The sequence below is a fragment of the Anser anser genome, assembly GCF_964211835.1.
Source record: "Anser anser genome assembly, chromosome: 2".
NCBI lineage: Eukaryota > Metazoa > Chordata > Aves > Anseriformes > Anatidae > Anser > Anser anser.
This window is the reverse complement of record NC_139721.1, coordinates 137,147,961-137,159,180: the sequence shown is the minus strand read 5'-3', so window position 1 is coordinate 137,159,180 and position 11,220 is coordinate 137,147,961.

Sequence of the window (11,220 nt, the reverse complement as noted above, 5' to 3'; positions counted from 1 at the left end):
ACCATTGTACCCTGCTATAGCATCTGACACTGCCTGGTGGAATTTGGCTCCAGTATCTTTGTAAATTCCCTCCCGGTAGTTGTATGGCACCCAAAAGTGGGCAGAGAGGCAGCCCCACCAACTAAGGAGACTGGAATAATCACTTCCTTCAATTTGCTGGTCACTGTCTTCCTATGTAGCCCATACTAACAAGTACTCCCTAAAGGGTCTTATACCCCTGTTACCTCTGCTGCAGATTAGCACCTCCAAGGACCCCATTTAACAGTGTAGGCAGTCGCAGAGAGTCTATCACAGCTTTAGGTTCTTCTCTTTTTGGTTTCCTTTCTCTTCAATTTTCTTCTGAGTGGCAAATTGCAAATGTTACATTTTGATCATTTGCTTTTTAAAAATGAGGGCAAATTCTCTGTGTTAGAGAAAAAGTCAAAGCCATGAAGGATAAGATCATAGATGTTTGAGGAGGTTGTTTTGTTCTGAAGAGATTGTTCTGCCAGCTTAGATTGGTCACCTTTCACCTTTATTAAAAAGGTCATTCGTGTAATGTTAATATCAGTAACAGCAATGAAGACCATTTGAAGGTTCCTTTTCTGAGAGAAATAAAATTTAGCTCTTATCTTCAGGTAATTTTTTAACTCTGGCTTTACAAATCTAAAACAAAAATCCAGGGGCATATTTAGCAGATAAGGGAGTTGGAGAAAGAGCAGGGATTGGAGAACTGGAGCAGGGATTGGAGAGCTGGAGCGTTCCTTTTGCTCTAAGTTCCATGCACTCAGCTCACTTGAGACACAAATGACAACTCCAAAGCCTCATAACTTGTCATTTGGATCACAAAGTCTTCCAGTCCTGACCTCTGAGAACTCTTTATCAGGATGCTCATTCCCAGGATCTGAGTTCAGTGAAATGTTTGGGCTCACAGCTCCTAAAAGTCTTGTTCCAACTGAAGACAAAAGACAGGTGAAGAAGCAATACAAAATCTGGAAGAAGAAAAAAAATCAAATCCAAAATGTTCAGGGTGGTAGCACAGCTGAGTTGGGGATGAAGGTTGTTGGAGACCCTACCGTATAGTTCAAATTGAAGTATTGGTCTTCTTCGAACAGCAAAATTGAAAAGAGAGGAAAAGGCAGCAAGACTCCTATCTATTCTTTAGCTGTAGTTAAGGAAATTTCATTACAAAAGTCATTGCCTTAAATCATTATGATCATAGCGATTAATTTATTCTTTCTTACATAAAACATTTTATTAAATATATCACCCTTATTTGCTCATTGCTTATCAGAAGGAAGAACTGGTGGTTCCTGCATTGTATCTTTCAGTTTAACAAACCCTATAATTTTCTCAGTAACAGGCATAGTTAGTGTACCTTGCTTTAGTCTTGTCCTACGGGAAGACCAAATGAATCACTCCTTAAAAAAAATCTTAGAGAATGCTCTGTATATATCTTGCTTTAAATAAAAATAATGTAGACTGTTTGTGATTTTGGGGTTACCTAAGTGTTCAAGAAACTTAAAATCAGTTTGGTGTGGAATATCAAATATAATATGCACAGGAGATTTGTCCAGATGTCATGTTAACAGAATAAATGTACACTTCTTCCAACTTCCACTACATTTGTAACAAAAAAATAAGTAACGGTGAGTTCCAGTGTGAAAAGACTTAGCACATTACTTTTACTTAAATATGCTGGGAAACGAAAGTGACAACTGAAAATGGGCAGGAAAAGATGCAGTTTTACAAGGCCACCTTGCAGGGCTAGGCGAGAGCACAGGTGAGGCACACTCACTGTGTGGGGTCTCTTCTAGATGGGTTTGTTGTGCCCTGGAAAGACAGCATGTCCCTGGTTCTGCTGTGATTCTTGCTAGGTGCCCTAAGGCCTTATTAAATATTTGTGTTTGAGTGTCACTGTGAAACCTGCTGTCACCTCAGATACTTCAGTGGCCCTCGTAGTTAGTGGGAAGATCTGCAGTAGAAAAAGGGATGAGCTTCAACCACTCATATGAAAGGCTTCAAATTATTTAGGCAGCCAACTGAAAGTCTCACGTGAGAGCAACCTTCACAACATAACCTCCAAAAAGAAGGTTGTTTGCTTAATTGGGACCTACATGGATGCTACAAGCTGAAGGATGCAATTAACTTGTCTAGCTTCTCTCAATCTGAATAATTTGCTTCTTTCATATTAAAATCTCTCATGCATTTCAGCTAGTGCCAGATAAAAGTAATCTGCAATTTTATTCCCCTCTCCCTCCCATTCCAGAGGTGTAAGGACGTGCAACTCCCATTGAAATCAAGTGCTCAACACCTCACAGAATCAATCCAGTGACACCTCTGTGCTTCTCACAGTCTGAGATTTGTGTTGAGAAAAAAACGATTTCTGTGGAAAACGTCAATAAATCTCAAATCAATACTGATGGCAATTGTCCAATAGAAAGCATATATGTTAGTGATATTTATGAGATAAATCATTATAGAAAAGAAAAAAAATCCAAAATAGCATAAGTATTTCAAAGAACAACTATGCATCTTTAAACAAATAAATGGGTTAGAATAGAATTGCTATCATGTAACATAAAGGGTTCATTCAAATGCATATTGCATACCTACTATGAAATTTCTTGGAATGTAGGTCCAAATTTGAAGATGACTTGAGGAAAAGTTAACATTTGATTTATGAATAGAATTTATTCTCTTATATTTTTAGGGTGAGAGCAAATGATGAGACCCAAGACAGGCTAAAGCAAAAAAAAAGAACACTTCAGAAGAATTTAAATTCAGTAGCACAACCTAGAGTCTGACAATGTCCTCATGCTGCTTCACTGAGAAGACTGGAAAAATAATAAAATAAAAAATTAGGAAAGGCTAAAAATTGAAGAGTAAAATCTCAGTTTTAATTTCAAAACATGAAGCTTTCTTTTGAATATTTACTTCATAGTAGAGAAATATTTTGTCATTTAATATCACATATAGCAATTAATTATCATGGTTTGGGCTTTTTTTTTTTTTTTTTTTTGTATCTGGCATTCATTGCAGCTTCTGCAACTCTCCTCAATAATTTCCTCTGCAAATACGGAAAGTTTGAAGAAAAGTAATAACTTGAGAGCTATGAGTGTTTAAAAGGTATGACACAGTAGCTAGTCTAATTTAAGTGGTGGCTTTTTTTGCAAATCTGAACTGGTTTTACAGGTGATACATCCCAGCTAAAAAATACTAAGGAGAGAATGGAGGTTGAAATCCACTTCCAGGGTGGGATCTTGCAGTTAATGAACCAGATCTCACATGAGCAATTAAGGTTGTTGTAGGTAAGCGACAAACACACATGCACACCGAGAAGGCAGCTCTTCAACCTGAGGGAGAAGTTGCCATCTCATGGCCAGAATAACTGAACCAGAATTGCTCAGGAAACATAAAACATAAAGATGGGCCATAAATTAGTTCCAACCTCCTCCCCTCCACACCGCTTTCATTCACCACAAAGGTTTCTGGGGAGCAAAGTTATATTCTGGAAGGAAAGACCCAAGAGGGAATGTAGGCAAACAGTGCTGTAGAGGGAACTTGCCCCCTCTCCTGAGATGAGGGTTACAAGCCCTTTTGCAATGAGAGCAGCCTTTCCAGGACTGAGATCACAGGTGACAGGAAAGCACAGCCAATGGTGGCAGAAGATTCAGTTTTCAGACACCCATAGCTAAATTCCTGATGCCTGTGGATTTGAGTGCTGAGTACAAAAGTGATGGACATCTTGAGATGTCTCCTAGAGCATCCTGGAATAAAGCTGTTTGCCAGGGGCCACGTGGATTACAATGGCAAGGAGCTGGAGGGGCATGAGGTCCTTGAACCAAAACATGCCTTGTTAGGTAAGGGCTGGGGTTGGTACTTCCAGAAGAGCATCCTTGAAATGCACCTGCAACTGGGTGCAAGGCCAGACAGAAGAAAGATGAAGCATGATCTGAAGCATATGGCTGAGAAAACATTCTCTGGGAAAATAGTTAAGATTTATTAGGAACTGGAAAACATTGTGAATCCATGCTGCATATGCAGCTGAAACAAGTTGAATCAGCTATGAGTTATGAATGATACCACTCTGCTAACTGGCCTTACCTTAAATCCTCATGCAGTTTTTTTTAACTTGTCTTACAAAGTTTAAACTACTGTACTAGTTCTCTTAGCTGCTTTTTAATTGAGACAACCTTTATTCTGAGACATTTTTAAGTCTTCAGTAGCCCTATTTTTAGTTTATTGTGACTCAGACAGAACACCTTCTATATGGACAAACTAAAGCTCTGAAAAAAAAATAAAAATAGGCTTTTTTATTAGATGACAAAAAAAATAAAAAAAGGCTCAGGAAGGCAGTTAAATGTTAAAAGTCTCAGAAAAATACATGAGTTACACCCCAGTCACAGTAGAGTTAAATTTCTTGAGTGAGATGGTTTTGAGCGTTGTAACAATAATTGAAGTATTTCCTCCGACTGCATTGCATTTCCCCAAGTCCAGAGAGATCTACTGTTATAAGCAAAGCCATGCACTTTAGCCAGGCATTTTAAATATCTGAAATTGCGAAATACTTTGTATCTCTAAATTAGTCCAATTTAAAAAACAAATGGTTAGTTATAAACAAGTTTTGACTCACTATAGTGGCACCAGTGAGCAAGGAATTTTGAACAAATCTTCTAATTAATAATTTTCAAAGTACTTTGCTCCTCAGAGCATTACTTTATGCTGCTGGGAAGACTGCTGCCAGCAGGGTGTGCCCTCTTCCCATCCAAGCCCCGTGAAGATGACCCCAACCAAAGCTCCAACACTGTACATTTGCCTTTAGAAAATAAAGTGATACCATCTAAGCAGAAATGGGAGAGAAATGTTAATAGAATGAAAAATAAAAATCCTCTGCTAGCATTTTACAACCGTGCAGTGTTATATAACACTTCCATTAAATTCAACAGCGTAGAAGTAACATGAGGTTATGGAAAAGTTATTATTCTTAATGCAGTGTGGGATATACCAGACAGAAAATTTTACAGCAGTTTAATTCAGTTCTGAAATTTTAACCTGTGAGATACTACTGGCATAAAGAAAAACTAGAATACATATAATGTACTGAAAAATCAGGAGATGTAAACCAGCAGCATTTGCTTTTTATGAGCACTGTGCTATATTTTGTTGTCGTTGTTGTTGGTGGTATTTTCTTTTACTATTATTATTGCTGTCATTTATATGAGAATATGAATAGACATATTTTGTATGTTCTGCCTCCGGAAACAGAGTGCAAGACCAAAATTTCCAAGCCGGATAACTGATTTGGAGTAGATACTTAAGTATCTTGATGCTGCTGGAATCAAGGCTTTTCACTCCCATTGTTCGGTACTTCAGACTCCTTATCCAAACAGAGATTGAGCATTTCAGCCTCAGAAGGTTGATCTGCATTTTTTTAGTTCAAAATACTTGTGTTCCTGCTTTGAAGCACTGGCATTCAGGTGACCAATCTACCATGAACTGATAGTTGTGACTGGTTGATTGGTTGATTTCATAAATGTGCTCTAACAATACAGTATTTGACAATGGCCCCGCTACCCTGCGGGGTGTAACTGCATAAAATAATAGTGCAGTTTTTAACTGCATAAAATAATAGTGCCTGCTCAATAGAGCCTTCAGTCTTCTGGAGTCTCAGTTCAGACATAAACAAGTATCTGAAAGCAGCTTTAAAGTAGTCAGTGCCTGTTCATTTCATGCCATAACTATTACAGTAATCTCCTTGCCCCCTGCTGCTGCCAGGGTAATCCATTCCCAGCAGCAGTTACCACTCGAATACCTAGTCTGCTGGTAGCCCATAGGAATTTGTCATGGGAAGAGAAGACAAATTTTTAGCACTGAACAATTTGAATGTGTTTTTCGCTTCCCAGAGGGCACCACGGAGACTACGACCATTGTTTTCAGCATGCAGTTCCATGCAGTTCCACATACTCCAGGTGACCGCTGTGCTTCTGCAAGACCTGCAGAGTTTGGAAGTGAGTTACAACACAGAGCTTCTGCCCCCACCAACATCTGCAGTCAGACGATGGGTTGTCATTTTCTGTGTTGGACGTGGTGCTGGGACCTTGGCCTTCCCTTTTCTTTCAACTCTTAAAAATATGATAAAGGCTAAAAGTTTTCCTGTAAAGATAATTGGAATATGACAGGAAAATCTTGACAGCTTGACTGTGGTGGTTTTTTTTTTTTTCAATTAAGCTTTATCTTCAGTGATTTCTTTTCTTGTTATAATTCTCCTCATTAATATCCTCATGCCACTCCAAAATCAAGCATTCCGCTGTGTGTGCGATGTGGGTGGTTGATTAAATAATCCATGTTTACCAAGGTTTTGATAAAGAAATATTGAATCTTTTTGTTCCGAGTATCAGAGAGGAACCCCCAAAAGACAGAATGGTATAGAGAAGAAAATATATACCTTAAAAGTATCAGCAAGAAAATCATTCAACCACCAGCTCACTAACAAAAGTAATCATTTAATTATTACTCAGGAAGGACTAAAAATCCTTCTCTAAATCTGCAGACCTTGCTCTGCATTGCTTAGCACAGATCAGAAAGGATACGTGTGTTATTTACAGAAATTAAAGACAACAGGATCAGGTTCCACTTCCCTTTTATCCCCTACTTACTGTTCAAGTGATTGCATGCCTCAAATAGACTCAAAAAGATCTTAAATAATGTGCAAACTGTCCATGCAAATAATTTGTTCATTAAATGCAAATGTGTTTGGAAACGAGGAATAAATTTCTTCCTGAAGATCAGTTATACTAAGTGTGCTGTTAAATGCTGGAATTGTGTAAACATGGTTAAAGTAACAACACATGCCAGCAATGTACAGGATGCTTGGATGCCAAACCATGACTCAAAAGAAACTCTGAGTCAAAGTCTAATCTAGGATTCAGATACACATCTTGTAGCTGACCTCAGCCAGTTTTAGCCACTCCTGCTTTCATCTGAGCTTAGCCTTTTGTGCCTTTTCTTACTCATAGCCATGGCTTGACAGAGCTGTTATGATAGAGACTTGGTGGGGCAACCTATGGGAATGAATATTCTAAAAGGGCATACTTGTTCAGAAGGGAGAGGGAAGGAAAAAAGAAGGAGACTTTGTCTTTTAAGTCAGGGATACATATAAATGCTTTGATTTAGATGGCAGTGTGTTCTGCTGAAAGCTTCTCAGTAATAATTACAGAGGAAAATACGCTTCATAACACTGATGGACACACGAGGAAGAAAACACGAATGAATATTTTTGTGAACTCTTACAGAATCATCCATAGTGTGCATCTTCTCATTACTGGAGATTTGAAATACCCAGATACCAACTAGACACAGGGTACAGACAGTCAATCAAACCTGTGCAGTATATAAGTGATAATCTGATACAGTAGATGGAGACGGTCTTCTGCATATCAGAGCAGAAAATGCCTCAAAGCAGTCAGTAACTAGGGTAACAATGGCCATTAACTGACAAAGGTCAAGATCATTAGGATAAAAGAAATGGAAGAAAACCTATAATTATAGATTTCAGAAGGTCAGATACCCATAAACTCAGGTGGATTTCTTGATAACATCTTCTGACAGCACTAAAGGAAAAAATTAAAGGGAGTAAGAATATTAATTAATTAATTAATTAATAGTAAGGACTATCCAGTTGTGGAGGGGGTACGGGAAGTATATTATAAAATCATTGTGCCAAAATTGTTAACAATCATCATGGAGTTCAGCTATAAGACAGAAGTAAAATGAAAGGCCAAGCTACCAAGGGTGAATACTGAGGTATAGCACAAGTACTCAGAAAGGGGAAGAATAGAATGTAATTAACAGAAAACATCCAAAATAAAAGAACATCCGTAGTTAAAGGGAAGACCAAGGCAATGATTTTCACTAAAATAACATCACAAAAAAAGAGTGCCAGCAAGTGAGGTTGCATAAGTAATATGTCACAGAAAAGAAAGACCTCATCCTTGAGTATTTAACTGAGCTGTGCATTTAAATCAGATGACGTAATCCCACAATACCTAAATGGGTTGAATAATAATTCTCAAGTCTGCAAACAATTATTTTTAGTTATTTAAGGAGAAAAGAAATATTCAGAAGCATATGAGAGGCTTGTCTTTAAAAAATGATAAAGGAAGAACTGGGGAACTGGAAACCCAACAGCTTAACTTCAGTTAACCTGAAAAAACGCCCATCATTATCCAACAAACTATTTGTAACTATCTAGAAAAAAAAAATAGGAGACAAATTGCAGTCAGTATTAATCAATCTACTGCCACACTAGGAAAATATACCCTAGATTAAACTATAGGAATAGAAAGCCATTCTCAGAGAGTAAGTGATTAACTTTACTGTAACTGTAAGTGATTAACTATAAAAATGGAAGACTGCATTGAGGTTCTGCAAACGTCTCTGCTACATCCAAATATCCTCGATATAATTATTAGCGATCTGGATCTGAAGGCATTGCCGCCTTGAGAAAATCTCCAGTCACACTGAAGTTCAGAGTTCTATGAAGTCTTTAAAGTTGGAGATATGGTCTTATGAATCATGGTGCAGGGACAAGAATGTGGTACTTCATTCAGTCCAGAAAAATTGACTGGACAAGAAGATCTGGCAGTTACATGGACAAAAGAGAAGGAAGATTTTTAAAGAGTGGCAAGCTAAATAAAAGTTAAAAATACTAAGGAAATGCAAATACTATCCAAAGATGAAAAGTGCAATGAGAGCTAGCAAAGCATGCAAATCAAACCTCCTGTCGCTCCATCATTCCTGAGCAGTGTTAAGGCCTTCTTCAAAGGTTTGAGTTCAGCCTAGGGCATTCTTCTTCTAGGAAGATGTGGACCAGCTGGACAAAATTCACAGGAGCATAGCAAAAGAGCAAGGGAAGAACTGGGTGCTTAAGTCCATAGTGACAGGACATTGAGCAAGAGAGACTGAGTTCAGGGGAAAAAAAAGTATCAGTTATAATGCTAGTAAAGAGATTGCTTGAAGAGGCAGTGAAATCTTATTTCTGCGCCTTCTTTTCTTGTCACTCATGCATTTTTCTTAAGCACTTGTCAAAATTGACATGGAGACAGCTGAAGAACGAGAAGACCCTTGGAGATCCTTCCCAGACACATCTTCCCATGACTAAGTTCTCATCCCGACTCTTTCTTTTAATGTACTTAATAGAAAGCAGCAAATATTCTTGTTACTTTCTTTACTCGTAATAATTATGCTTCCTCCCCCTTTCCCACTTTGCAAGTGTGTGGTCAGGTTTCCAATAAAATAGTCTTTTAATTTTTTTTTATTTCATATGACTTCTTTTCTTTTGCACTACAGACACCATGTGGAGCTTCTGATAACTACATGGTCTCCGGCAGCACTTCATTGTTAGGAGTACAATAGGATTAAAGCTAGTAAAGTTGTGCATGCACATTTTCTGTATATCTCTGCATGTAAGGAAGGGGAATCTTTCAATCCTTCCAGCAAGACTAGAAAGTGAATCAAAGATAGGAACCACTGTATTTGCCAGGAACATAAAATTAGAGTAGCTTTGAGGTTGTTCTAAGTTTCACAAACTACCTGGTACGTAAAAGGGCTTGCAATGATGGCTGCAGCTTTAGAGTTGCTCAGTCAGTCCATTTTTTTTCATGAATGTATTTTTCCTGTGATATTAAAGCTCTGAAACTGGCAGAATATCACCCAGTGATTTCTTTAAATCACATTGAATCCTTCCTTAGCCAAAGAAGCTAACTTCACAGTTACTACAGCATGAAGAAACCATAAAAGTGCAAGGCACTTGGTCTCTCACACACAATCCCATGTAGGATTTCTTGATTTTTCAGCAAATGATGCATTAGTTAGCTACCTTACTAATGACTTCATTTTTCTTAACATACTAAATATGAATAGTGTGGTGTTGCCACAAAAATAGTATTTTTTGCATTACTCATTTCCACACCTTTTTCATTCATTTATATAATGTTTATATAAAGACTAAACAAGATTTGAAGCTGTATAATTTAACTTATTAGTTTTCATTTATTTACTAAACAAGCAATTATAACTAGTGATTTATTAGTAAAGAGCTTAAAGTGCAGCAATATTCTTGTTTTGCCAAGTAGTCTCACTTGTCACAGAGGAAAGCTATATATTTTTATGATGAAAATGTTACCTTTATTTTTCATTACTCTAAATCTATATAACCACATGTTTCTACCTTGCTGCTGGATGACATCTGGATCTTCATTACATGAGTTAAAATCTGGAATAACTCCAGTGATTTGTACTATATTATTCATGCCTGGAGATAGCATTATACCTATGATTTCTCTCATAATGAGGTTGCCTATTTAATTCCCTATCATTTTCACTGGTGTATTACCTGTGAGACTGATGCTTTGAACTTTATTTTTGTTAATATTCCTCATAAAAGGAAAACCACGTGCTGCATTCTCAATTATCATAATTTTACGTGATGAAAAGCAAGGAGAAAACTACCACATTTCTGATAAAAAGCAGAAAAACAAACATTAATGTAGGCCATTATATGTGTGACAGTCTTTTCTCCTTGAGGAGACACAAACTGTTTGCCTTTGAAGATACATTAAGCCACAAGCAGTCACAGCCACAAAACATTGCATTTGTTTTTAAAAAGCCAGATTAAAATACATACATCCACACGGCAGCTGTGCTAGCAGGAAAGAGGTATATTTTAAAGCACAGCAGTTAGGATTTCAGTTCCATTAAACTCCTGATGACATTCAGAGGAATAATGGAGACACTGGTTCAGAGCCCTGCTACTAAATGCCTACTAGCCCAGTTGCTTCAAATCTGGCCTTTGTGAGTTTGCAGATTTGGAAAGTACAGGGCCAGAAGTTCTGAAGCGCGGATTTTCATGTATTTATTATCCTGTTAATTAAAAGCCCTCATTTCATCCATGGTGACCATAATTAGGGGCTGCAGCAATTGCCTTCAGGGACACATCACAGCCCAAGAGACACGATTGCAGCAAAACTATACGTAGGCAGAGGGAGCTGTAACCATCCTCTTAGCAAAGCTTCACAACTCTTCACACACATTTCTGCCTCCTCTTGCACCCAGACTTCAGAGATTTTTCTAAAAGAGTGTTAAAATATTTTGATGTGAATGAGGCCTCTGAACTCTGAGGTCAGCCAGTGCCCAGAGCTGCTCCTCATGCCCTTACTAAAGAATCAGAGTTATTTAGTC